General features: G+C 48.9%; 1 long non-coding RNA gene across 3 annotated transcripts; it reads right to left on the bottom strand.

Annotated features, from left to right (window-relative positions):
• Positions 1-606: 606 nt before the first annotated feature.
• LOC306649672 lies at positions 607-23,841 on the bottom strand. Of its 3 annotated transcripts, none has more exons than XR_013760683.1 (5): positions 23,380-23,841; positions 2,941-3,081; positions 2,647-2,731; positions 2,014-2,058; positions 607-1,189 (listed from the first exon to the last, which is right to left on the bottom strand). It is a non-coding gene; the product is annotated as an uncharacterized lncRNA (long non-coding RNA). The 3 variants fall into 3 exon arrangements; XR_013760684.1 differs by lacking the exon at positions 23,380-23,841 and adding an exon at positions 3,623-5,023; XR_013760685.1 differs by lacking the exon at positions 23,380-23,841 and adding an exon at positions 4,914-5,010.
• Between the last annotated feature and the right edge of the window lie 1,179 nt (positions 23,842-25,020).

The raw sequence follows: 25,020 nt of genomic DNA, 5'->3' as shown, positions 1-25,020 counted from the left end.
CATTCATGATTCAAGATTTTTTAAAAATACTTTTAGTTGTCCATGGATACAATGCCTTTATTTTATTCACTTATTTTTATGTGGTACTGAGGATCAAACCCAGTGCCTTACATGTGCTAGGCAAGCACTCTACCACTGAGCTACAACCCCAGCCCCAAATTCAAGATTTTTGAAGCAGGTGAAAGCAGTTACTGGTTGCACTTTGTCTTCTAGAACACTTGTACTTGCACATATATCTTGAAATATGTGTTATTTTATTATATTATTATGTTATGCATTTCCATTTTGCTTTTTGTGTGTGTGTGAGAGATAGTGTCTTGCTGGGCTGCCCAGGTTGACCTAGCACTTTTGGGCTCAAGTTATCCTCCTGCCTCACACTCCCAAGCAGCTGGGAACCTCTGGCATGTGCTAATACACTGAGCTTTTTTTTTTTTTTTTTTTTTTTTTTTTCTTTATATTTGGGGCATTGTGTTGATATTTTTGCAATTACATGTGTAAGTAGATTCTGTTTTCTACAATGTTTGTTAGGATAGCAGTATTTGTTAGGATAGCAGTTTGTTAGGATAGCAATGTTTGTTAGGATAGCAGGTATAAACCTGATGGGATTAAGAATGACTGATCTGAGCCAGTCGGCAGATGCTGCTCCCCTGTTGATGGGAATCCTGGTGAGCAAGAATAAACTTTCCTCTTCATGCCCATGGCTGTTCATGTTTCTGATTCTTTGTAGGCTACCAGAAGCCGGACCTCAGAGGGGACAGAAGGAGCTACAGAATTCTTCCTGCTGCAGGTTTCTCTCCTCCTCTGAGAAATGTTCTTGAGGCTCAAAGAGGTGTGGCAGAATGGCTGAATTTTGGTCTCCATAAGAGTTTGAGGTTGAGTATCCCCTGAGTAAACTGAGAGTGGGTCCTCAGATCCAAGCCAAAGAAACACCAGCTGGGAAGAATCACACCTGTCATGCACATCTTGAAAGGACGAGAATTATCCAGTCCAGTTGCCTCATGCATCAGTCAGGATAGTCTGTGTTTTACTATATAACAGCCCCTCAAATCTCAGTGGCTTAAAGCAGCAATGTTCAACTCTCACTTGTGTTTATGTGCCTGCTGTACATTGGCAAGGTGCCTCTGTTCATCATAGTCACTCAGGGAAAAGGCTGCAGGAGCTCCATATTGACCCATACGTCACAAAATTTCTGGGGGACAGAAATGAGAGTATGGCAGAGCTCAAACTAACTGTCCCTTAAGGCTTCCACTGGAAAATGTCATGTGTCTCTTCCACTGACATTCCATTGGCCAAAACAAATCATGTGGCCATGCCTGCATTCCCCAGGGTTGAGATGTATGATCCCTCCTGTCAGGAGGGTCAGCAAAGGAAAGATGCTACATGTGGGGACAGCACTAAAGTCTCCCATACCTGGTTGTAGTTTCTGATTCTACCTGGGTGACCAGAGGGACCTTACCATGAGAGTATATCTGATTGTACTGGCCCCATATGAGGGGTCATGAGGGGAACCCCATTCCTGAACAGAAAAGGTTTGATCCCTCAGCAAGGCCATCAAGCCATCCATGGTGGTCCCTGTTCACTTCTCCAGTTCCTCTACCTATAGGCCCTGCTTATCCATTCATCCAAAACCTGTGCCAAGTGCTTCTCTACTGATCATTATGCCCAATATTGGTCATAAAAAGATATACACCCCTGTGAGCCCTTTAAGGGCCGAGACCGACTCTTGTTCTACCAAAGACTTCCAGCTGCTGCAGCCCACCAGGCTTTGAAAAAGGAACAAGACAGTTCTGTACACATTAATATGGGACCAACCCCAAGATATACTGTAAAATTTAAAAATCGACTATAGTATACAGTGAATTGTGCACTATGTTGCACAAAGCAGATATGTGGATAAACTCATGTACTTGTGCCCACATAGAATATCTCTGGGCAGATACAAAAGAAACTGACGTTAATGGTTGCCTCTATGGTGGGGAACCAAGGGACAGGGGACCCAGCCAGGGAACTTACCTTTCCTATCTAGTCTTTGTTCAGTTTGAATATTTTACAATGTGCCTTAAAAAAAAAAAGTCAGGAAGAAATTGTAACATCCTGTAAAGGCACTCAAGATATCTTGTTATCTTAAAGTGATAAATTCAGGTTTCAAGATTGTAGATACAATGGGTTTAATTGACATTCTCCTGATAAAAATGCAAACAGTAGAAAAGGGTATAAATGAGAAACTGTATGTGCCCTTTCCCCCCTCTCAATCCAGCTGACTGACTGATCAGTTTATCACACTGAAAATGTTAACAATCATTATGTCTGACTGCAGGGGATACTTTCTTTTTGTGTTTTTCTGAAATTTCTATTTTTTCTCAACAAGCATATATTACTTCTTCCTCCAACTCAGAAGAAACAGACTTAATGCACCTCCTCCCCTTTCCTTCCATGAAATTCCCCTCACTCCACTCAATTTAGGAAGGAGATAGGATGAAAGAAGCAACATTTCTAAATTCCAAAAAAGGCCTCTAGTTCCATTTTGAATAATGCCCACCCCTTCCTCACCTCCTGCTCTGGCCTCATTCCCTCCACCCTCCTTCTCAAAGCTTATGCCCACTAAGCCTTCTTTCAGATGCAGGAATAATGCCCTGAAGAAGAAACCTGTTGCCTTGCTGATTCTTCAAAGGGACTAAACCAGGAATCCTCTTCTGTCTCCTTCTTCAACAGGAACTATCCAGAAATGGATCTGAAATATGTAAAGGGAGAAAAGGAAGCAACCTGGAAAAAAATTCCTCTTTCCAGATCTTAGGTTAAAAACGACGGGCCTTGTTAAAACCACACCTTAATGAGGCTCCTTTCCAGCCTAATTGTCACCATGGCAATGACCCCTAGTGGCCATCTTTAATTAACTTGGAATCAGAGTCACCAAATGAGCTCCTCCAGTAAATTGCTCACCAGCCCAGGCAGTCACGCTGCTCCTCCTCTGTCCTCTGCCCTCTTTCCTCCAGCACCGATGACAGGGCAGAAAATTCTCAGTCCCAGATTTCCTCTCTACCTTCTGGATTTGTCTGACATAGTCAGGAAAGGGGCTCAGACCTATGGAAATAATAATAATGACTATGGTGTTAAGCATTTTATAGGCATTATCTCATTAATCTTCACAGTAATTGTGGGCAGGATGCACTATTATTGTCCATCACCTTTTTCAGCTGAGGAAACTGAGGCTCAAAGAAGCTAAGTCAATAAATGGCAGAGCTGGGATTTAAATGCAGGCAGGTGGCTCCAGAGCCAGTATTATAATGACTCTGCTGGAGATGAAGTACACAGGGTAGCCTTTTTATCTTGAGCAAAATAAAGACATGGAGTTGCTGCCTCTATCTGCTACTTACTTCACATCTCTGGGACTGTTTCCTCAGCTGGAACAGGGAGGATAATTAAAATAAGTCAGAAGGTGTATAAGAGACCTGAACAGCCTCATCAGTTCTGTTCAATAATGATTCTCAACTCCAGAACCTTCCTGTTGTCTTCACCCTAATGTGATTTCAGAAGCAAGATGGCATGGTGGCAAAGAGATAAAGTGTGATCATACATCCTTCCAGAAGCTCATCCTTAGCTCCACTCTTCCTCTCACACTCACCTCGACTCCCTCAGCAAGTCTTAGCAGCAGTCTTCCAAATATATCAGAAATCCACTCCATTTGGATAGATGTTTAAGGTGGGAGAAGTAGATAGGTACTATACCATTAAGGGGAAGAGAGGGTCTCTTGGCCATAAAAAGAACTTTAACTTTATTATGAACCATACAAGAAACCATAGAAAGACGTTAGGTGTGATCAGATTTGCTGCTTAAAAAGACCACACTAGGGCTGGGGGGGGGCATAGCTCAAGCGATGGAGTGCTTGCTTAGCATGTGCGAGGTCCCTGGTTGACAGTCCCCAGCATTGGGAGAGGAAAAAAGGGAAAGAAACAAGAGAAGACTGGGTGCTGAGAGTGGAGAATGAATTGAGAGGCACGACTGGAAATGATGACCACTTTGGTGGCTACTGAGGTTTGGTGACAAGATGATGATGGCTTGGACTACTTTCCTTCCATGATGAAGCTGTCTTATAGGCAGAAAGGGTGACCCGAGATGTGGTGCTGAGCAAATACACCTTTGTCGGTGACTCCAGCGGTGCCGGTCTGAGATTCAGCACCAGTGGATGGACAGCTCTCGCCCCGCCTAAGAGAGAGCCCCAGCACCTCTGCACCAAGAACAGTAGCGGCCACTGAACTTAAAGGTTCAGCCCGCGCCAGCACCCCGCAAGGGCCGGGAGCTTGGGGAAGGAGCCCTGGAATCCTTCCTTTGGAAATACCTTTCCTTTGAAAATCTCTGTTTGCTACCCTCTACACTGGAGATAATACTGCTGCGCAGACTCCAAAGACCGCTGTGAGAACTAAGGAACCAGACACCGGTGGGAAACGCTGCCCAAGAGCAAGGTCTCTGAACTATCTCCTTCACTCCAGATGCTGGAGTTTATTTCCCCGATTTTGGAGAATTAAAAACGAAGCCGATTCTGCAACGGATTGGGGGAAGGGAATTGTTCCACAATCTAATCCTGGGGAGTTTCTACTCTGCAGCCCCAGCTGCCTGCTGTGCATGGTGTCTCTGCTGACAAAGCTCTGAAGAATTAAGAGGCTTCTCGGAGAGTTGGATGGTGCGAATCATTCCAGATCTGATGTCCTCCCTCCAACAGCAGTTCTTTTCTGAGATGAGGCAGAAGACCCCAGCACTTTCTTCCTGGCTTCCTCTGTGCAGCATTGCTAACCTAATCTAGTTTCCTTGATTGATTTTTTTTTTTTTAAATATTTGGCACTCAGTAGGATTCCTTTTCCAGGAGTTGGGTAGCATCAGTGGGGATCCGCTGACTGAAGAGACCTTGTGATGCCTACTCAGGGTTCTGAAGGTGTGGTCAGCAGAGTCAGGGAAGATGAGAGGGGCTCAGGATTTCTCTCTCAGAAACAACCTCCAGGTTTCCAGTCCCCAAAGAACTTTCTTTAAGCTTCCCTGTGGAGAGGGGGAAAGAAGCAGAGAGCTAGATCCTGGCTTTAGTTGGAGATTCTTGAAAATCATAGCAGGAGACCATCCTAGACCATGGCCAGCCCCACAGTGCTAAACCCTGCATCAAACCTGACCTTAGCCTTTTCTGCCACTTTCTAGCTCCATAGGGCCACCAGTGCCAGCCTACCCTCCTCTCCTTCCCTTTCACAGGAGCCCCTGCCTTCCAGGAACCTGCCTGCACTGGGCTAGGTCCTGGTCCTTAGGTTCACTTGGTCCCTGAAACAGACCAGATCCCAACATCAGAACCACTCTACTCTTAAGGGACAATGAGATGGTTACAGAAGTGAAGGAGTGCCTGGGAGCAGGTTTCTTGGTGTGAAGGCAAGGTCAGACCTCCATTCTATTCCGATTTTAATTCTCCTTAAACCCCAGCTCTTCCTACTCACTAGACGACCTTGAGTAAATGACTTCACTTTGTTGTTTTTGTTCTCAGTTTCTCTGCCTGTGAAATGGGGAAAATGTAGTTCCACCCCAGGGATGCTGACAGGCGTCACTGAAACAAAAAGTAAACCTCTGATCAGTCCCTGGCAAGTGGCCCTCTGTTTTAAAATGTGAGTGCTCTCTTGCTGAAGGGGGGTTTTTAGGGAGATCTCCCAGAACTAAGGGAGACTTCCTCTCCCTGCAACCAGCTCATATCCTGGTATCTCTCTGGAGCCCTGCAACCTCCCATTGAGAACTGAAGAAACCTTTTCCAATCCGTAGAATGGGAAAACCTATTTTACGGATGGGAAAAGTGAGGCCTGGAATTCAACATGTTCTGTCCAGGATTCCACTTGGGTTCCTCAAACCAGACCCCAGGTGAAGAGGACTCTATTCTTAGCTGGTTACTTTAGGCACCTCTCTTCCCTCCCAGGTCTGCAGCAGTCTGTTTAGGAAGTTCTAAAGAGGTCTGGGAAAAAATACAAAGTTTCTGGCCAGCTGCCCCAGAAATAAGAGTGTTCATTTCCCCATCACCAATACTTGGGCTCTCACATTTGTAAATCGAGGAGAATGAGAGTCCTCAGAAGAACAAGAGGATTAATGAAACAAAAATCCAGCATCCCGCCCCACCCCCACCCCGCCCGCATGCCCGCCCCATCTCTCGACCTGACAGAAGCCCCCTGGGGGATTTACAGACCGCCTCTTTTAAGATGCCCCCACCCCTCTGATACTTCGCTCCAATGGTTTCAAGAGGTCAAATGACCTGGTCAAGGTTACACCACTGGCATTTGGAGCTCCAATCCGCCTGCTCTAGGAGCGTCTGGGAGCACAGTCAGGTTCCTGAACCTGCTGGGGCAAAAGCCCAGGCAGCACCGCCCGGGCGCCCCTCACCGTGCTGCAGCGGTGTGGTCAGACCCTATTCCTTGGGTCCCTTGAGCGCTCCAGAAGCGAAGCAGAGGAGTCCCCGACTAGTCTCACCCTCTCCAGATTCCGCTGTCCGACCGCGCCCTCCCCCGCCGGGACAAACCTGTTTGCTCTGGGCCTAGGGAAAAATGTTTCCAGTGTCTGCTCTTCAACGTCTTTCCGATTCAGGCACTTTTAAAGCCAAGATTTTTAATTAGCCTCGGTGGACTGTCGGGAGTTTTGGTACTTAAAAAAACCTATGAAAACAATTATTACATGCGTACGTAGCGGTGTGCCCACGCACAAATATACATGCTTGGGTTCCTGAATTAGCTCTTTTCTTAGTTGCCCACCCGCCACCGCAGTTTAGTGGACAAGAAAACCCGGCGCTGCTGGAAGCTGAATCAGGAATGACGCTGTGTGGCCAGATCCCATGTGGCATCCCAGTTCTGTGCCAAGATGGGGTCGGAGATTTGCCTCTTCCTGGGTCTGTGCAGGGATGGGTTAAGGGAGGAAGGTGGGTGTTTTTTTTCACCTCCAATGGGGTGAATGGGGTCCCTCGTGTCCATACCTCCAGCAGGAGTCTTCCCGCAAGGCAGCCTTATTTACTTCACTAGGTAACACTGGGTGCCTACTCGGAGCAGGGTGCTGGGACGCAGGGAAGAAGCAGAGCTCTTAGCGGCCCTCCTGCAGAGCAGGTCACCACCAGATCCTGACCTGAGGATAGTCCTCGGTTCTGAACTATCAGCAGCCCAGTCCCCTCTGCAGCAAAGGGGCCCTCGCGCTCAGAAAGTCTGGCCTCCCCTTATGTATTTGTTCACTGAGCTACCCGGCACCCTCAGTTTCCACACCGTCCTGACGTTACGGCGCCCCCAGTGCCTGGAGGATGTACTGCACACAGTAGGTGCTCTGTAGAGTTTAATTTCCTTGGTATTGCGGGCTGGAGCCCTCTCCGTGGCGACTTGGGCTCCCCCTGCTGGCGTCCTACGTAACTACCTGAGTCCATACCAGCTCGGGAAGTCATTTATTTTTCCAGTGGTAGGAATGTAACTCTCCGCCTCCCACGCGATAGGGAAAAAACGCTCTCCCACTGAGACGCCAACCGCATGAAAGCTTAACTTTTTTTAATTTCAGGAGAACTTCAGTCTATCCTGCGCCACCCAGACTCCATCCCCACATCCCACCAAAGTTACCTTTGAGAGGCTTGTCTGGAAGATCTAATTTTACAACTTTATCCTGAATGCAACCAAAATGAAATATGGTCTCATTTGCCCCACAAATACTTAATATGAATCACCATGAATAACACTGATTGAGTACTCCTCAGTACATGCAAGGGCCATGTTGAGCTCTTTCATACGGATGGATGTGCTTAACCCTCATAACATCACCATCTATAGATGGTGCTGTTACTATCCCCACTTTACACCCAGGCCCAAAGTGATGTGCCCAAGGTCACACAAAAAAGAAGACTCTGAACCTTGGTCATCTACAGAGCCCAGCCCCCCAACAACTATATTTACCAAGCAACACTGCAGTTAAAACAAACCAGGTCTTCAGAAGTGGTTTCAAAATATCCTTTGTTCTCTGATTCACCCCAGGTAATATTTTTCTAGAAAGAGAAACAGATGAATAGTTTACCTAGAGAGAGATGTTGGGGTTTTCCTGGGCATGTGTTTGCATATAGCACCACGGTTACAAGAGTAAGATGGGTTTCCCACATCCCCAAGGAGAGGTAGGGTTTGAAAAAAAAAATCATGAAAATCACTACCAGTTTGAAAGCACACTCCATTTCTTCAAAACTGTACTTCCTGGGCCCACTGCAGTGGCACACACCTGTAATCCCAGCAACTCAGTAGTTTGAGGCAGGAGGATCACAAATTTGTCAGCCTCAGCAACTTAGTGAGACCATGACTCAAAATAAAAAAACAAAAAAGGTAGGGGATGTGGTGCAGTGGTTAAGCACCCAGAGTTCAATCCCCAGTACCCAAAACTAAAGAAAACCAAATAAAACAAAAACTCTTTCTGGATGAGGGTATAGTTCAGTGATGGAGTGCTTGCCTAGCATGTGAGAAGCCCTGGGTTTGATCCTCCATAAAGAAAGAGAGGGAGGGAGGGAGAGAGAGAGAGAGAGAGAGAGAGAGAGAGAGAGAGAGAGAGAGAGAGAGAGAGAGAGAGAGAGAGAGAGAGAGAGAGAGAGAGGAGAGCAAGAGAGAGAAGATAATAGGGCTTAAACACCTGAGAATGTTCTTTACTACTTTTCACTACTAAGTGGCCAAGAACCACAAGAGACCTACCTCTTTCCTTGTCTCTCTAAGAACCTCTCATTAGTTCCTGGAGACCTGAATGGGCCCCAACCACCACCCTCACCATGAACTTGGGCATAGCTTTGGTGTGTGCCTTAGTGTTGTAATAAAGGTACACTGTGCAGAGTGATTTACAGAGTGCCACCCCCTCATACTCTTTGGAAGTTGTGCCACAGTGAGAAAGCCATAGACACAGGCCAGGAATCCAGGAATCTTAGAGTGGAGAGAGGCTTGCAGAGAAGCCAATCCATCATTTATCTAATATGGGGACTTCCAAGTTGCCACAACTGTCAAATGTTCCACTCCAGTCTCTGAGGCCAGTATTTTAATGTGGAAACTAGAGGTCCATTATGTGACATTCTGCTCAGCCCCAGCCTCATCCCTGTACCCTGTGCCAATTCTCTATGTTGTGCATATCTGTTCTCCCTTTTTAGGACAGCAGGTTTCTTCAAAGACAGGATTGTATGTTACTTATCACTGTGTTCCAAGCTCTGAGCACAAAGTCTGACACAGAGAAGAAGCTGAATTATATAAATAAATCCGTTCCACAAGCTGGGAGCTGTGGCACATGCCTATAATCCCAGGGACTCAGGAGGCTGAGGCAGGAGGATCACAAGTTTGAGGCCAGCCTGGGCAACTTAATGAGACTCTGTCTCAAAATGAAAAATAAAGACAGCTGAGGATGATGTGGATCAGTGGTAAAACACCCCTGGGTTCAATGCCCCGTACCAAAAATGAACCCCCCGGCCACAGCATTCCTAACTGGTGATCTCCTACCCCTATTTGAATCCTTATGGAGATGAGACACTCACTGTTTCTCCATGGGACTGCTTCCCCTGGGTGCCAGGCTGAATTTTTCCTTCTGGAGACTCCCAGACCAGAGTAGCACCTTTGGAAAAGTCCTTTGCCCTGGGAAAGGTTACTGTCCTTGGAGCCCCAGTCCAACTAGGAAATCCAGGAAAAGGAGATTTCCTCTTCCCAAAGGGTATGGGAGACCCACCTGAGACCCAGAGGAAAATCCAGTCCACCTGGGGGCTTAGTTCACAGTACAAGATCAGGCTGGATGGGGGCTCAGTCTTAAGTCCTCTTGCATTTCTGATCATGAGTGTCTGCCCTGGAAATGTAATAGTATATTGATTCCATTGTATTTTTTTTTATGTGTCAGTGTGAACCAGAGGACATGCACAATTCCATATGTGTGTGTTCGTGTCATCTCTATATTTTAACACAGGCTAAGCGTGGACCCAGAAATGAGACCAGAAGCAAGACTGTATCCTACACAAGGAGGGATGCCATCATCTGGGTGCACAAGCTGGTGAAAGCCCTGTACCCACAGAACCAAGGTCTGGATGAATTGACCCTCAGGTTGTATGCACATATATAAGTATGCAGCAGTATGTGTGTGTACATAAGCAAACCCTAATGTGGGTGGCCTGCGTATGTGTGTTTACACAAGTACAAAGACCAACTGCAGTCTGGTTCTATGTCTGGGTGACACAGTGTGTGCAGTATATGTGTACATTTACAAGTATTTCCCAGTCTGGTTCTGTGATCTTGCGGTTGAGTGTACATGTGTGTGTGTTTACTATGTAATTTCAAGCCTGTGATCATGTGTGGTGTGTGTTTGTATGTTTAAATGCAAAGTCATGTCGGAGTGAACATCAGAATGATTGTGTGTGCTCATATACACACTCCAGCCTGCTTCCATGTCCCCAACCAACATTTGTGGATGCAGGTCCTTTGACCACAATGGCTGAGCCCAAGCAGGTCCTGAGGCTGGCTTAACGCCTGGGGAAGTATGTATAGGTGACTGGTGTTTACCAGCAACCTGGACCAGCCTTTGTCTGGTCTCCGCTCCCATTGACCTCAAAATTCCTCACCCTGGCAGGACCTCAGCTGTCCTTGGTCACAGACTGCCTTCCCCAAAGAGTCCCTTTAACTCACAGTCCCTTTTCCGGCCAGGGGGCTGAGAGTTGGGGGATATTCATCTCGGGGAGTTTTTGTTCCGCCTCATGAAAGGCCTCAATGGCTGGGAATACCATTCTAATTACGGGGAAGCCCAGCTTATGTGGGGGACACAAAGGACTGTGGTCTCATAGCAGCTCCTTCCATCCGTCAAATAAGGCCGTCTAATGATGGGGTGAGAGCTGTGAATGCCTAAAACAAACTCGAAAAGGAGGGAAAATAAAGCCGCCGGGGGCTTAAAATATATTAAATTACCCTGATTAGGAGACGTGGCTTTGCAGGCACTGGTTGGAGAGGTTGGGGAGGCTTCGAGTCCCGCTATTCACGTGGGGGGAGAGGGGTCAGCAGGTCGGGGGGGTTCACAGAGCCCTGGCCCATTCTCATGCTAACACCAGGGACACACTGCAGGCTTAGTGGGCTGGAAAATAGAAATGAATTTGCCATAATCCTCCTCCTCCTTCTTCTCCCTCCCTCCCACCCTCTCTCTGCTGCACAGAAGCTTTGCCTAATTGCAGCCCTTAGAGCCTGCTGGGCATTGGGGCAGGGCCACACCCTGCAGCCTGCACCCCTGGGCTCTCTCACTCTCTTACTCCTTGTTTCCGTGGAACCCGAGAAGGGGAATGAGCTCAAGGGCTTATCTGTAGGAGCAGTGAAAGCAGACAGAGGGGTTTCAGTCAGTGATAAGGTACCAATATGTGCATGGGTGTGCACACACCCCTCTTTCAAAGGTGCAATTATTCATGATTTGGTTACCCCTTTACATACAGGCACACCATTCCAGACACAAATATCCCTTCACTGCTTCACACACACCTTCTTATACACCCTTTCCCAAACATGCAGAAAAATACATCTTCACACAATTTACAGGTGCAGGCACCCATTCATGGACAGGTACACATAGCACCCCACACACTTTTTCAGGCATTCACAGAGCCCTTTGTGGGCACTCATGCATGGAGATGCACCCCTTCTTGGGTGGCCATATGCTTCCCAAGCATGAACACATGTGCATTCATCCCTTCAGAGGTGACCCTAGAAGCCCAAACCTGGTACCATTGTAGTGTTTTTTATAGCAGAGGAAATAAGAAAGCTAGAGCTTGGTCCTTTCTCAGCCCTCCTTGAACAGCCCTATTTCTAACTGTTTCAAGACCTGAGAAGCCCTTGCATGGTCTCTCCCCCTGCCAACCCTCTCTTTCTCTCTCCTTCTATTAAAGGGCATAAAGGGAACGCTTGAACTAAATGTTCCAGAAAAACCTTTCCAGCTCAGAAATTAGGAGAAACCAAGTCTTAGGAACTACATCTTCTGCCCTTCCCCGACCCCTGCACACTTAAGTGCATACACACGCACACACTCTGCCGGCATGCATACATCTCCATAGTGCGCATAACTGATTCCCTCCAATGCTCACATGATTATAAACTAGAAGATCTGCTGGGGAGCCCCTTAGCCCCACGTCCTCCCAGGTCCTGTTGTAGGGTACCGACGCCGTCCCTCCCACCTAGGCTTCCGCCACGCTCTTCTGTGGCTTTGTTCAGTGTGACTGTGTGAATTTGGGATACAGTGGTGTCAGGTGTGTCTCTAAGCCTTCGAGCCCCCACGGTGTGGCGCCAGGGGCCCAGGAGAGGCGTCCAGACTTGCTTCTTTCCGGCTTAAGGCGCCCTCTGCCGGCGGATCTGAAACAGTCGGGTCGGGAGGAGGCCGAGCGAGCGTACGTGACCCTCGGACTTCACCCAGAGAATTCCGCAAAGTGATATCTGTTCCCAATCTCCAGGTTTCTCCGCTCAGGTGTGGGAGGAGCCAAGGAACTGCGCACCATGTTGGAACAGAGACCGCGAGAGTAAACTGAGCAGAGAGAGCGTGGGAACCGCAAAGTCAGGCTCCGCTCTCCCTTTCCCCTCGCGACCCCTAGGAACAACCCCCTCTACATCCCCCGGCAGAGAGTAAGCCCCACCCGCCGAAGGTGTATGGAGCAGGGCACAAAGGCCAGGACCTACATAGCCAGGGTCGGTCGCCTCAGCGTTCTTCTTCATGGTCTGCAGCCAAAGAAATCCGGGGGGGGGGGGGGGGGGGGGACAAAAAAAAACCCAGAAATTTCAAGAACCTACCTCCCACCCATCCCAGGCAGAGAAAGTGAAGAATCGCGAGTTCCCAGAAGACCGTGCTTAGGAGCACCGGAGTCAACAGGGGCCACCCCACCGCTGCCCTCTTTCCAGGAGGGGCAGCACAGGTTGCAGAAGAGTCGCAGAACGACCCCTGCGCTGCAGGTGAAAGGCGTGCACATGAGATCCTCCTGGCCTAGGGAACTCATATGCGCTAAGTGGTGACTAGGTATCACGGGGACAGAGTGGGAGCTTGGGGGATCAAAGGTCAGAAACTTTAAGATGGAGGTAGGGTCGGGTCGTTTCAAGGAACCAATGAATTTCAGTAGGCGAGATTCCTACCCTGCCTCTAGAGGCCCAAAGCCAACGCAAGGCGACATGTTCAGGGGCCACAAGCTCTACCTAGGCGGAATAAAAGAGCCTAGATCTCAGGCTTCAGGCGCTCCCAATGATTCATTCTTGGCCCTACACACACGCGGCTCTGTCCCCAACCCCCAGCCAGCTCAGGTTTAGTCCCAAGTTCTTCTTTACGGTTTTCTAGGTTGAACCCTGTAGGCTTTCTCCCGCTTTCCCAGCTCCAGGCCAGCCAACGCCGCGGACTCCCGTCGTAAGGACAGACTAACAACGCAGACATTCATCCAGAAGAAGGGGTGTGCGTGTTTGGCGATTTGAACACCAGCGGCACGATGTGGAAAGGTCGTGCCCTCCCCGTGGCCTGCGTCCAGTCCTGGCCTCTAACCCGCCCAGTATTTCTCAAACGGCTGCCCGGGCCTCAGACCTGGTTGCCATGCGGGTAAAGGACTCCACCCTGGAGCTGCACAGTGCTCTGCTCCCACTCGATTCTGCTCCTCTCTGACCTTTTCCGGGAACAAGGTTGCCACCACTCTCCACCTAGGGGCAGCAGAGATGGGAACCAAGAGTGTGGCTGAGAAGAGTGAAAATGGGGGCGCTAAAGGGAGAGGGAGTGGGGTTGATGTTCTTATTGCTCCTACCATGTTCCAGTCTCGCCTTGGGAGCCAGTCCAGGGGCCACTCTCTCAAGCCCTTCCCCAAACCCAAAGATTTCCTGAGGAAACCCAAGCACCCACACCATTGAACACTCAACGCAAACCATACAAGAGCAACCAACTCTGATTCCAGAACTTTCTCCAAATAAAATTAGCAAAGCTTCAGATGGGGAAACTCAGCCCCTGGACCAAGGTGAGGAGGTGGCACAGGTGGAAAAAGGGTCTGTGGGGGATCCTATCCGGCTAAAGGAAACCCCTCAACTGGGTCACCTGGGCAGCACCTGGTGGCCCTGACCTACTGGTCTCCTTCTGGGGCTGGAAAGGCACCGGGAAGACCCCACACCTTTCCAGACAAAATGAGGCGCCCACAGGGGTTTGAGCCAACCTAGAAGCCTCAAGGTAGAAATGCCTGTGTTGTCCCAACACAGGAACCGCTGGGGTATAGAAAGACGATTTGTGGCAGAAAAGGCAGAGACAGAGAAATGTCGAGCTGTCCTGATTTTCAGTCCATTTCCAGAGATCACATCCACCATCCCTGTCTCTGCCCTCATGTAAATGGCCTACCCTTTCAATTACCCGCACCCCCCCCCCCATTAATCATAAAGAGAAACAAGATCTTATTTTTTTTCTAGAATATTCCCAAAATAAGCGGCTGTGTTTGGGATGAATCTCAGAGGGCTAATTTTGTTTTCTTCGGTTTGATGGCACTGCCAGGGCTAAAGAAGATCTCCACCGGACTGACGCCTGCACCGTAAAGGAAACTGGGAGGGGCTGGGGACCCCCCGGGACGCCGGTGTTTCTGCGGCTAACCGCGTGGGGAGTTCCCACCGCCGACCTCCAGCAATCTCGGGTTGTAGTGCTCTCTCCTGGCACGGTGTGCGCCTCGTAAAGGAAGTCAGTCCCTGAACTGCACAAGGCACACCCGCTTGCACCACGCAGGACCCAAAGGTCTTTCCCAGTGCTTGATAAGAGTCTGGAGGTTGAATGTGCAGGGGACGCCTGCGGTGTAAAGGTAATGTGCTAGGAAACCCCCGATATACAACGATTCTCTGAACATCCTGGATCCCTGAACCTTGCGTAGCCACCTTCATTAGCCACACAAGGTCTGGGCGGCAGAGCCACTCGGTAATGGCTTTGAGCTTCTGTTTGTAAAACAGAATGAAATCAGGAAAGCTGAATGAAGACAAAGCCTTTTCTAAACGTTGGATTAGCAAAATCTCCACACTTAGCAAACACTTTCATTTTCAGGGCTGCTTGTGGCAGTATGCAAGTCCAGAAAATCGTGTGTGTTTTAGGAGGAATTCCACCCAGGGAAGAGTCCTGGGAACCTATACACCTGTACACAGAAAGCACATATGTTGGAAGGAATGCGTGAGTGGAAAAGAAGCGTGCATTCCCCCTCCCAAATGTGCTTAAAGGTTACTGCCGTGCCTTTGTGAGAATTTACAAATTAATCATATTTACCACGCTTTTATAGTTTCTCTGGGGCTACCAGGGTTGTGTGGGTGGAGCAGGCCACTCCCTGGTTCCCTGCACTGAGAAATCTTAGCTGTGTCAGCAGAAAACTGCTCTTTGACCCAGCTGAAAGACACACTTTTCCTTGTATACTGGCATAGAAGTTTGCAGATTGAGTTATCGTGATCTTTATATTCTCCCAAATGTCCAAGTTTTAAGAGCCAGGACCAGGAGGCGCAGCTGGAGAAAGTGGGAAGACAATGGTGCAGTTGGGAACAACTGGCCAAGGTTGACAGGCACCACGGACCTTAGACCACTGCTTCCAATATTTTACCCAATGTTTAGGAAACCACGGGACAGCGTGTCCTCACGTTTGTGCTAGTGTGTCCACAAGGTCTCTGTGGCTAGAAAGGCAGGACCAGCCTTTCCAATGGCCCTGCCTTTCCCAAGCTGACTTTTACTATCAATGGGAGAAATGCAAGCTATTGACCCAGCGGCCTCCTCCTCTCCGCCTATTGTTGAGGCTCAATCACGCACTTACCGGAAGAAAAGCGAGTTTATCTTAGTCTGGAAGAGCCTCGTGTTTGTGTGTGTGTGTGTGTGTGTGTGTGTGTGTGTGTGTGTGTGCGTGCGCGCCTCAAGGGTAGGAAAAATTCTGCATCCAGCACTGTGCAGATGGGTTGAGGATAGCCACTTTCAGAAAAGGGCCAATTTCCCCTTCACAATGAGCGCTAAGTACCTGATAAATAGGGCTGGTGTTTATTCATGAGCAGGTACTTTGGAGATGGCGATTAGAACAGCCGCCCGCGATGCCTAGCCAAGGTACTTAAAGCCGGGCAGGTGCAACTCTGCGCGCCGCCCCAGCTCACAAAGCCCGCGGCCGCCGTGGCGCGGGGAGGGGGCGTAAATGCAGGGCGCGCCAGGCCCCGAGGGCGCGTAGCGCGCGGGCACCTTAGCCCTTTGTTCTTCTTCCGAAGCTAAGGCCACTCCACCGAGGGGCGCCCCAGGGAAAACCTCCCCTCCAATTACCAGGAATTTCCCATCCTCCCTTCTCCCGGGAGCCCAGTCCGGCAGCTCTTGATCTGACGGACACAGAAACGCGTGGACCCGGCTCTGCGTCTATATAAATGTTGCCTGTGAGTTGACTATTAGCTAGCCAGCTAAGTAACTAACTCAACTAGACAAGAAACTGAACCCAGGCCTGGCAACCGCGCGGGCACGCGACTCTAGCAGCCCCCGCCGCCAAGGCGCCACCTCTGGCGGTGCTGACAACCTCAGGCTTTCAGGTTTTGTTTCAACTTCAAGGGGAGAAAATTAGGGTCTGTCTCATTCTACAGTTTACTGGCGCCGAGGTCGTGAGACAAACCCGATCTCGCCCCGAGAGCGACTCCAGAATCCCTAAGAGCTCCCATCTTTTCCTCTAGAGCGGTAGTCTCGCCATATCACAGGCGGAGAGAGCGTAGCGGGCGCCGGGCCTGGGGGAACAGAGGACAGTCTTCTGCGTGTAGGGACTTGGAGCAGCAAGCAGTTGGGAACTGTGATGTTTTGCTTGGCAATCTGTATTTGACGTACTCCAGGTAGCTGAGGCTGTTCCTGTAATGTCTGAAGGTCTAAGGCACGATGGCAGCGCGTACTCCTGGGGCCTGCTCGGATTGCCTTTTGTTATTATTTGCTTGTTTTTAGTAATTTCGAAAAAACATCTTAACATAATTCATTCTCTAGCCCGAAGAATCAGGAGGAATATGTTTCAAACAAGTTGGGTTCTCCATGGGGAGAAAACTCTTTCAGAATGATAGGAAACAAGAAGCAGAGACGCGATGTCACCCACCAAGAGGCAGATGTTACATTTTCGACCAAGAACCCGACAGCTCTCCCATTCCATACAAAATGACCAGGAAGATTGTAGATATTGACGTTCATTATAGATTTTCTTGGAACCTTGGGGCTAAGAAAAATTATAGAGATATAATAATCCTGATTCCCCCGGAAATCCGATATCCCGAACAAGAGCACAATTGAAAGTAGTAACACTCAGGCGCGGTCTGGAGGAGGGTGGAGGCCTCCGTGTGCCCCAACCCTGGACTGGGCCACTATCAACCAGCCTTCTACCCCGCAGGGCAGGCTAGTCTAGCTGGCTGCCACGAATAAGAAAGATGAGCAGGACAAACTAGGCATTCCCTAGATTCTCCTGCCGGGGCCGAATTAGAGTTTGAGGATGAAGCATTCTCTCTGGTATCAACCCGTGCCAAAGAGAAGCTCAGGGTAGGGGGTTGCAGGACTGCCTAGTCACAGAGAGACCAAGACGCGGCCGAATCCTGCGCCCGGCAGCGTTGCCAATCCGGTGCTCCTATCCGCTCTGCACAGATGGCCTTGGGTGAATTGCTGCGCGGTTGAGGACCACGGAATTAGATAGCTCTGGTCCTTACGCCCAAAAGTCGCGGAGCCCCGACCGCCGAGCGCTGGAGGCAAAGCACATCACTAGGCTGGGGTTTACAGGACGCTTCCTCCCCTGCCCCGGACTCAAAAAGACTGAGCATCCCGGCAGGGTGGCCCCAAATTTAAATAGGAAGTGGTGGATTGGAATGAATGATGTGGGTGAGGAGGGTAATAAAGACGCCGCACGGTAAAGCAGTTTTTATGTATTCCGTTGTCAATACCTTTAAGGCACACGTAAAAGACGAGGTGTGATCAGGAGAACCATCAATATTAACACTCGCGACTGATTTTCTTTGCATTACAGATTTAGAATAAATAATAAAATATAATTAATGTTATTTCTAGGGAAATAGATATGCCCAGATGTAGTATTTGCCCCTCAACTCCTCTGGTGGACTTCCAGTGACCCTATTAAGTTTTGCTTTTTTTTTAGTACTGGGGATCCACCCCAGGTTCTTTCTTGTACATGCTAGGCAAGTGCTCTGCCACTGAGATATATACTCCCAAACCTTGCTTCCTTTTTCTGACAAAGTCGTTTGGGGAAGTGGGCACTCCAAAGTTTCACTGAACCCAGGTCTCCCTAGCTCAGGCTCTCTAGTGAGTTGACTTGAGACCCGGATGCTGATGGACAGGAGATCAGACTCTGCAGATCAGACCCAATGCACCTAATTCCTACCCCAGATCCCCAGGGTTCAGAACCCTTTCACACATGATGAATTGGATCTGCTTTTGGAATGGGTTGGGCAGAAATCCCAAAGAGTTTTTATTTCTTCAGTTATCATATCACCACTGCCACATATTTCAAGTGATTGGTGATAGATCTATCTGCAACAGGAAAAAACAGAAACATCTCATTAACCAAGTACCCTCTTTATTACTACTAGCCTGGTGAGTATTGTGAAACCAGTGCTATTACTGTCAAATCTAACCAAAGGCTCTAGGCTGGAAGACACACTTCCTGACCTCCTGAACCTCCCAAGCTTGGTGTTTGTTGGCCCTTCCTCGGGCCACCCCAGCTCCCTCCTCACTGCCACAAGCCTCTCCACTGGGTAGGACAGAAGCAACAATGTGGGTGGAAACACACCCTTGCCTCTTTCCCTTCAATTCTCTTGTTTGTGATGAAAGGACTGAGGTTTCTCTGGCCCAAGACCAAAAGGCAGCGATTACTCCTGAGACAGGTCAGTATGATCTCTCACCAAACTCACCCTTTACAAAGCACCTTCACACTGTATCTCCTGTATCTCCTGCCCTACCATGGTCTTTATTCCTGGGTTGACACTGTTACCTTCTTCAACTGACAGGAAAGGGGCTTAGAGAATGGATGTAGATTGCTTGAGGTTTCCCCAACCTAAGAAGGCAGAACCAGTATTTTTACCGATTCTGGTTCCAGAGAAGATGGAGCATTTTGCAGAGGCTTTGTGGGCAAATACAGGGACCTGATTTGGTACCCAGAGGTGAAAACATTCAACTGAATGCCACTGTCACTGACTGCCTAGTTCTGTGTGAGGCATATGCCAGAAGTAAGGAGGGGACAACCAAGACAACTTCCATGGCCTCTGACTTGAGGAATGTCAGTAGTTCCCAAATGGAGAAAAAGCTCAAATTAAAAAAAAAAAAAAAAAAAAAAAAAAACCTGACAGGAAACCACTTACCCCAGAGAATGGGCAAATCTCAACCTGATCTGCCACTTACTAGCTATGTGATCCTAGACCACTTTACTCAGTCTCTGTGCTTCAATTTCCTCATCTCTAAAACAGAAATTAATAATGGTACCTCTCTCAGAGGGTCCTGGTGAGGATTAACAGCTGATACATGTAAAGAACTTAAAAGCATGTCTGGCACAGGTTAGCTGTTAATATGATTTGCCCAGACCCCTGGATACAGCCTCATTTCTTCCCAGTCTCTTGATTTTCATTACAGAACACCACCCATTTCTATCCCTGTACCACTGCTAGGATTTCAGCCTTCCCTGGGTCCCAGAATCCTATCAGGAAAGGATGGGGGAAGACAGAAAACCTGTGTGCTGTCTGCTAGATGGGTACTGTGTCTGAGGAAATCTCTGTTTCACCCATTACACATTTTCCTGCTCTCTTTTTCCCTCACTCCCAGTGATGCTGGGGCAGAACTCAGGACATCACACATGCTAGGCAAATTGCTCTACCACTGAAAGACAGCCCCAGCCCCGCTTACTTATTTTCTGACCGGGAAAGGAGTAGAGTTCATCTCCCTCTCCTTAATAACATCTGCAGGCAGATTGCTGTGCATCCTTGGCTTTAAGGAATGAGAGAGTGAGGGAAGTTCCACTGACCCATCTCACCCAGGAGGGATCCTGCTCAGAGGCGGGTATGTCTGTGCAGCACACAATTCTTGATATGTTCTGACTTCTGCCACAGGCACGCGTGCACACACACGCACACACCAGCTCCCTGAAGGTAGGTTTTTTTCTGTTTTGTTCTCTGCTACATCCCCAAATGCCTAAAACAGTGCCTGGCACAGAACAAGCACTGAATAAATAAATATTAATTCAATGAAAGGAGATGGAAGCATTTCACTGAGAAGATCTGCCTTGGTAGCAGGGTCTAGTCTTAATTTATTGTCCATCAAAACTCAGTGGTTAGCCAGATACAGTGATGCACACCTGTAATCCCAATGAAGCTGAAGCAGGAGGATCCAAATTGTGATGCACTGTCTTTAGAAAGAAAGAAAAGAAAAGAAGGACTGGGACTGAGGAAATGTAACTCAGTAGTAAAACTCCCCTGGGATTAAAAAAAAGTGGGGAATGATCAGAATTTATGGCTAATGAAGACCGTAAGAACATACTTCAGATTTCTCTCCTTAAGAGTTTTCTATCTTGGTCTCTAATCATCTCAATTACTCATAGGGCCCTTCTTTCAACTGCACCACCACACACAACCTGTCCCAAAGTACTTAGAGTCCAGGAAGGATAAGATTTCTAGGGTTTGTATTTAAGACACTGGGCATCCATGTGACCTGGGGTTTGAGTTATCTGCTCCCAAAATGGAGCCGCTGCCCTTCTGTAGTCTGAGTTCCATCCTTTCCTCTCTCCTTACTGCATGCTTACACACAGAGACCTACTGGTGTCAGATTTTCGTCTTTTCGGGGGACGGGGGGAGCGTTGTTTTTTGAAAATGCAAAGTGACAAAAACATTGTCATTAAAGGCGATTTCCATTAATATTAAAAGCTATCATTTGTGGATACATTTACCATGTCTTGTATACCACACCAACCACAGCATCTTATTTAACCTCCACAATGAATCCATAAGATCAAGTTGCAAGCCCATTTTAGAGATGAAGAAATAGAGATCTGGAAAAAGTTACATGGCTTGTAAGGGAGAGAGCCAAAATAAAACATGGGTTGAGAGAAGTGAGCATTCAATAACTAGTTTAGAAACAAAGCTACCGTGTTGGCAGTATAGTCAGGCAAGAGTCTAAACCAGTTCAAAGCCCACCTAGACCTCTCTTTGGTTGTAAGACTGCAGGCAAGTTATACAACCTTTTTTTAAAAATATTTTTAGTTATAGATGGATACAATATCTTCATTTTTTAAAATTTATTTTTATGTTGTGCTGAGTATCGAACTCAGGTCCTCACACATGCCAGGCAAGTGCTCTACCACTGAGCCACAACCCCAACTCCTATAATCCCTTCTTAAAGGGGTTCAATAACAAGACCCAATTTAATTGAGTAATTGGGAGGACTGTGGGCTTAACACGTATAAATAATAACTTATTTTTCTCCCAGTCTACTGTAGAGTACTATTTGTACCACCCTTTGCAAACCATGGCTGCCCTAAATGCCTTTATTTTACCCAAAATAAGCTGGGGAACCTTAGATCAAAAACCACCCAGGGAGGATCAGGTAAGAGCTCAGATGTAATGTTCCCAGGAGGAAGGATCTGGAACAGTCTCTGCAGATAGTTTTCCCAAAAAACAGTTAGGTTCCATTTTTTAAAAGATGTAAGCATTTTGCCAGGCTTCTCCACCATCAGCATGTCAGTAATGCATCATTAGGAGCTTAAAGATGTGTACTAGGTAGGTCACACTCTCCATTTTCAGTCAACTTCCTGGTGGCCCCACTGAGGCTTTGCAGGAGGCTCCTAGGTACCATACAGCTCATGACAGCTCAGTTGCTCCAGGTCCTCCAGAGACCCAGTCACATGGAGGGCAGAGCTGTACAGAGCTCCCTTCTGCCACAACTCCTACTCCTACTACTACTTTCTCCTCCTCCTCCTCCTCCTCCTCCTCCTCCTCCCCTTCTTCTTCTTCTTCTTCTTCTTCTTCTTCTTCTTCTTCTTCTTCTTTTCTTCTCTTCTTCTTCTCCTTTTCCTTCTCCTTCTCCTTCTCCTTCTCCTTCTCCTTCTTCAATTCAAAGCTACTTGCATAAAATGTTTCTCCTTTTGTAAAAACAGAGCACAGAAAACCAGCCTTCTCACCCTGGTTTGTGCTTGTGAATGAGGCCTCATTATATGATGGAACAGAGGAAAGGAGCTTGTGGGAGCCATTCTCTTACACTTAAATTGCTAGTAAAAGCCAAACAAATCCAAGCCTCAGTGGTTCTTAAGTTTATATTGTATCTGTCTTTTTATTCATTCATCTAGAAATCGTTTCATTTACTGAATATCTACTAAACACTGGGCAGTGCGGCTGACTCTCTGTTGAAGTGTCAAGAGAAAATTGTAGGGAAAATCTGAGCAGGCCTCCTGGAGGAGAAGGTACCCTGCAAGTCAAAGTGTGATCTAGAGGAGTGTATTCTAATGAGGAGGAACTTCGGGTGTGGATAAAATTCCAGAAGTGAGAAATCAGGGGAAGACACAGAGAAAGAACACAGAAGGGGAGCAATATAGTTGCATGGAAAAGGCCTTCTCCCTCTTTTAATCTGCTACTTCTAACTTGCTGTGAATTCAGAAACCAGGTATAATTGGTGTTAAACTGTCTGTAAAGCACTAGTACACACATGACCTCAAATCAAGCACCTGAAGGGGAGACAAGTTTGAGTCACTCGGCAGCCCTCTGTGCCCTTTGAGCTTGGCTGAGGTGGAGTACAAGGAGTACAAGCTCACACTGGTATAGAATCCAAGAACCAGGTATGTAGAAACAGCAGGAGGTCCTACAATAAAACTCAACCCCACTCACTGCACTGCCGCTAGGTCACAGCCCACCCTCCACCCTCACTCCCCAATTATCACCATTTTGCCCAGCACCTTAATTTGGGTGCTGGGGAAGAGGGTGGTGGCAGGTGGAGAGGGCCCAGGGAATTCCCCTAATAGCTGAGCCACACACATCCCTCCAACCCTTCTTGAACCTCAGGGCCTCGGCAGCCAGCCTCTAACCCGGGTACCCTCCTGCCAAAATCTGAGAAAAAGCAAGAAAGCGTCAGAGCCAGGAGAGACAGAAGTGGAGGCCAAGAGGCTAACCGCTAAAGATGGGTAAGCCAGATTCCCTTGGAAAAGGCCGGCGATCTCACCGGGCCTTCACAGGGCACCCTTGCCCGCTGTACCCACCTCCTCAAGCCCCCAGAGTTCTAGAGTTGCAGCGCGCCCCCCGGAGGCCCAGCGGGGCGGCCCAACCTTCCAGCCGCTTCGCAGCACACAGCCCTACACTCTGCTCCAACAGGGCGCATAGGCCAGGGCGGGGGGCGGGGCAACAGGGGGTGCAGGCGAACCCCGCCGAGGGTTCTTACCTCAACGCGGGCATCCGTCCGACCAAATGCAGTTTGCTGCTGGGACTGCGAGGTTGGGGAGGCTCCCACGGGCTCGGATCGCGCCTCCCCCTGCCCCGAGCCCCCAGACCCTTCGGTGGCCCTGAGCGGGGTCGGCGGGACCAGGGGACAGGCGCCGAGCCGGCGGGAGGAGGCGGCTCCTGCGGGGCGCTGTGGGGCGGGGCGGGGGTATCTGCCTCGCCCCGCCGGGGAGGGGACGTGGGAGCGATTATCTCGGAGAACAAAGGCCGCCGGGGAAGGCTCGGCGCCCCCTACCCCCATCCCCCGCCCACGAGCCTGGCCCTGAACTTGAACTTGTACTTGACACTTTGTCCGGAAGGTGGCGAGGAAGCCCGTCCGAGTTTGGACGGGGCTCTTCCGTTCACCTTCCGTCCCGGGGAGGAGGCGAGCCCATCCTCCTCCACGCCTGGAGAGAGCCGAGAATCCCCAGGGTCCGAGTGCGACCCAAACTGCCTTGGACTGGAGGGTCCTGGGGTCCGCGCGTTCCCTCCGAGAGTTGGGGTGCGAATGAGGCCTGGATCTCTAGCCCAGAGGAGTAGGCCGAGACCCTGCGCCCCTCCTTCATCCCTCGCTCTCATCCTATCCGCGAACAGTCCCGCCGCCCTAGCTGCGCCCGGCAGGCCGGATTCTCTGCACGTCGCGTCGGCAGCCGCTATTCAGCCGCTAATTGAACGTTAATGGCAGGTGCGGATGAGGTCACCGGAGCTGGCTTTTCTCACACATTTTTCATGCAAATTCGCGAAACTCTAAACAAATTTGAATAAAAAGCTCTTTGTGCCGCGTGCCCCCCAGTCCTCTCTTTCCCGCCCGGGGTCCTGGCTCTCCCTGGTGCCCTGGGGCTCCAGCCTGCTGCCCCGAGGAGGGGAGCCGGACGCCCCGGGGCAGCGCCACCTGCCAGTCAGTGATTCCGCTTTAACCAAACTGCCGCCGGGTCGGGGCTTCGGGGCAGAATGAGAGGCATTTCACTTGGGGTCAAGGGGTAGGGCCAGGCTGATGGGGTAACCGTCCTTTAGGAAGGCAGTATGCACAGTAGTTAAGTGCCTGGCACTTGCACCGTTAGACTACTTGTGCTGGCATCCTGGCTGCATCCACACCCACACAGGCCACCTTAGACTGTTTATTGCGCTTCACTCTCTCAATGCGTAGCTAGGAATAAGGATAGTGCCCAGTTATTTATTATATCAAGGTCTGGGAATTAAACTATGATTTAAGAAAGAAACAAGCACATAGTGCCTGGCAGAAGAAAGCGTTAATTATTGTCTGGAGTCCAAGAGCCTTGTGAGAATAAATGCTATGATGAAAGCGTGATTGTAATTTTGCACATACATGAAAAAAAAATGTCAGGGGCTGTCAGGAGATTCATGACCCTTTCCATTCCATTCTGGTCATTGAGATGAGAGCTAGGGCCCAAATTCACTTTTTTCCAGCTGTATGACATGGTATATTTTTTAGCCTCTCTGAACTTCTGTTTCCTAGTCTTAAAATGAAACTGTCTATGCAATCATTGTTAAAATTAAATGAGAAGACACTAGTGAAGGTTTAGGAGGAGCTGGGGACTACTCTCCAATCCATAACCTCCAAGACCTTCTTCTGAGAGTAGGG

The sequence above is a fragment of the Sciurus vulgaris genome (assembly GCF_902686455.1).
Source record: "Sciurus vulgaris genome assembly, chromosome: 2".
Classification (NCBI taxonomy): domain Eukaryota; kingdom Metazoa; phylum Chordata; class Mammalia; order Rodentia; family Sciuridae; genus Sciurus; species Sciurus vulgaris.
Note: the sequence above shows the minus strand (reverse complement) of the source record. Positions and strands in the feature narration are given on the sequence as shown.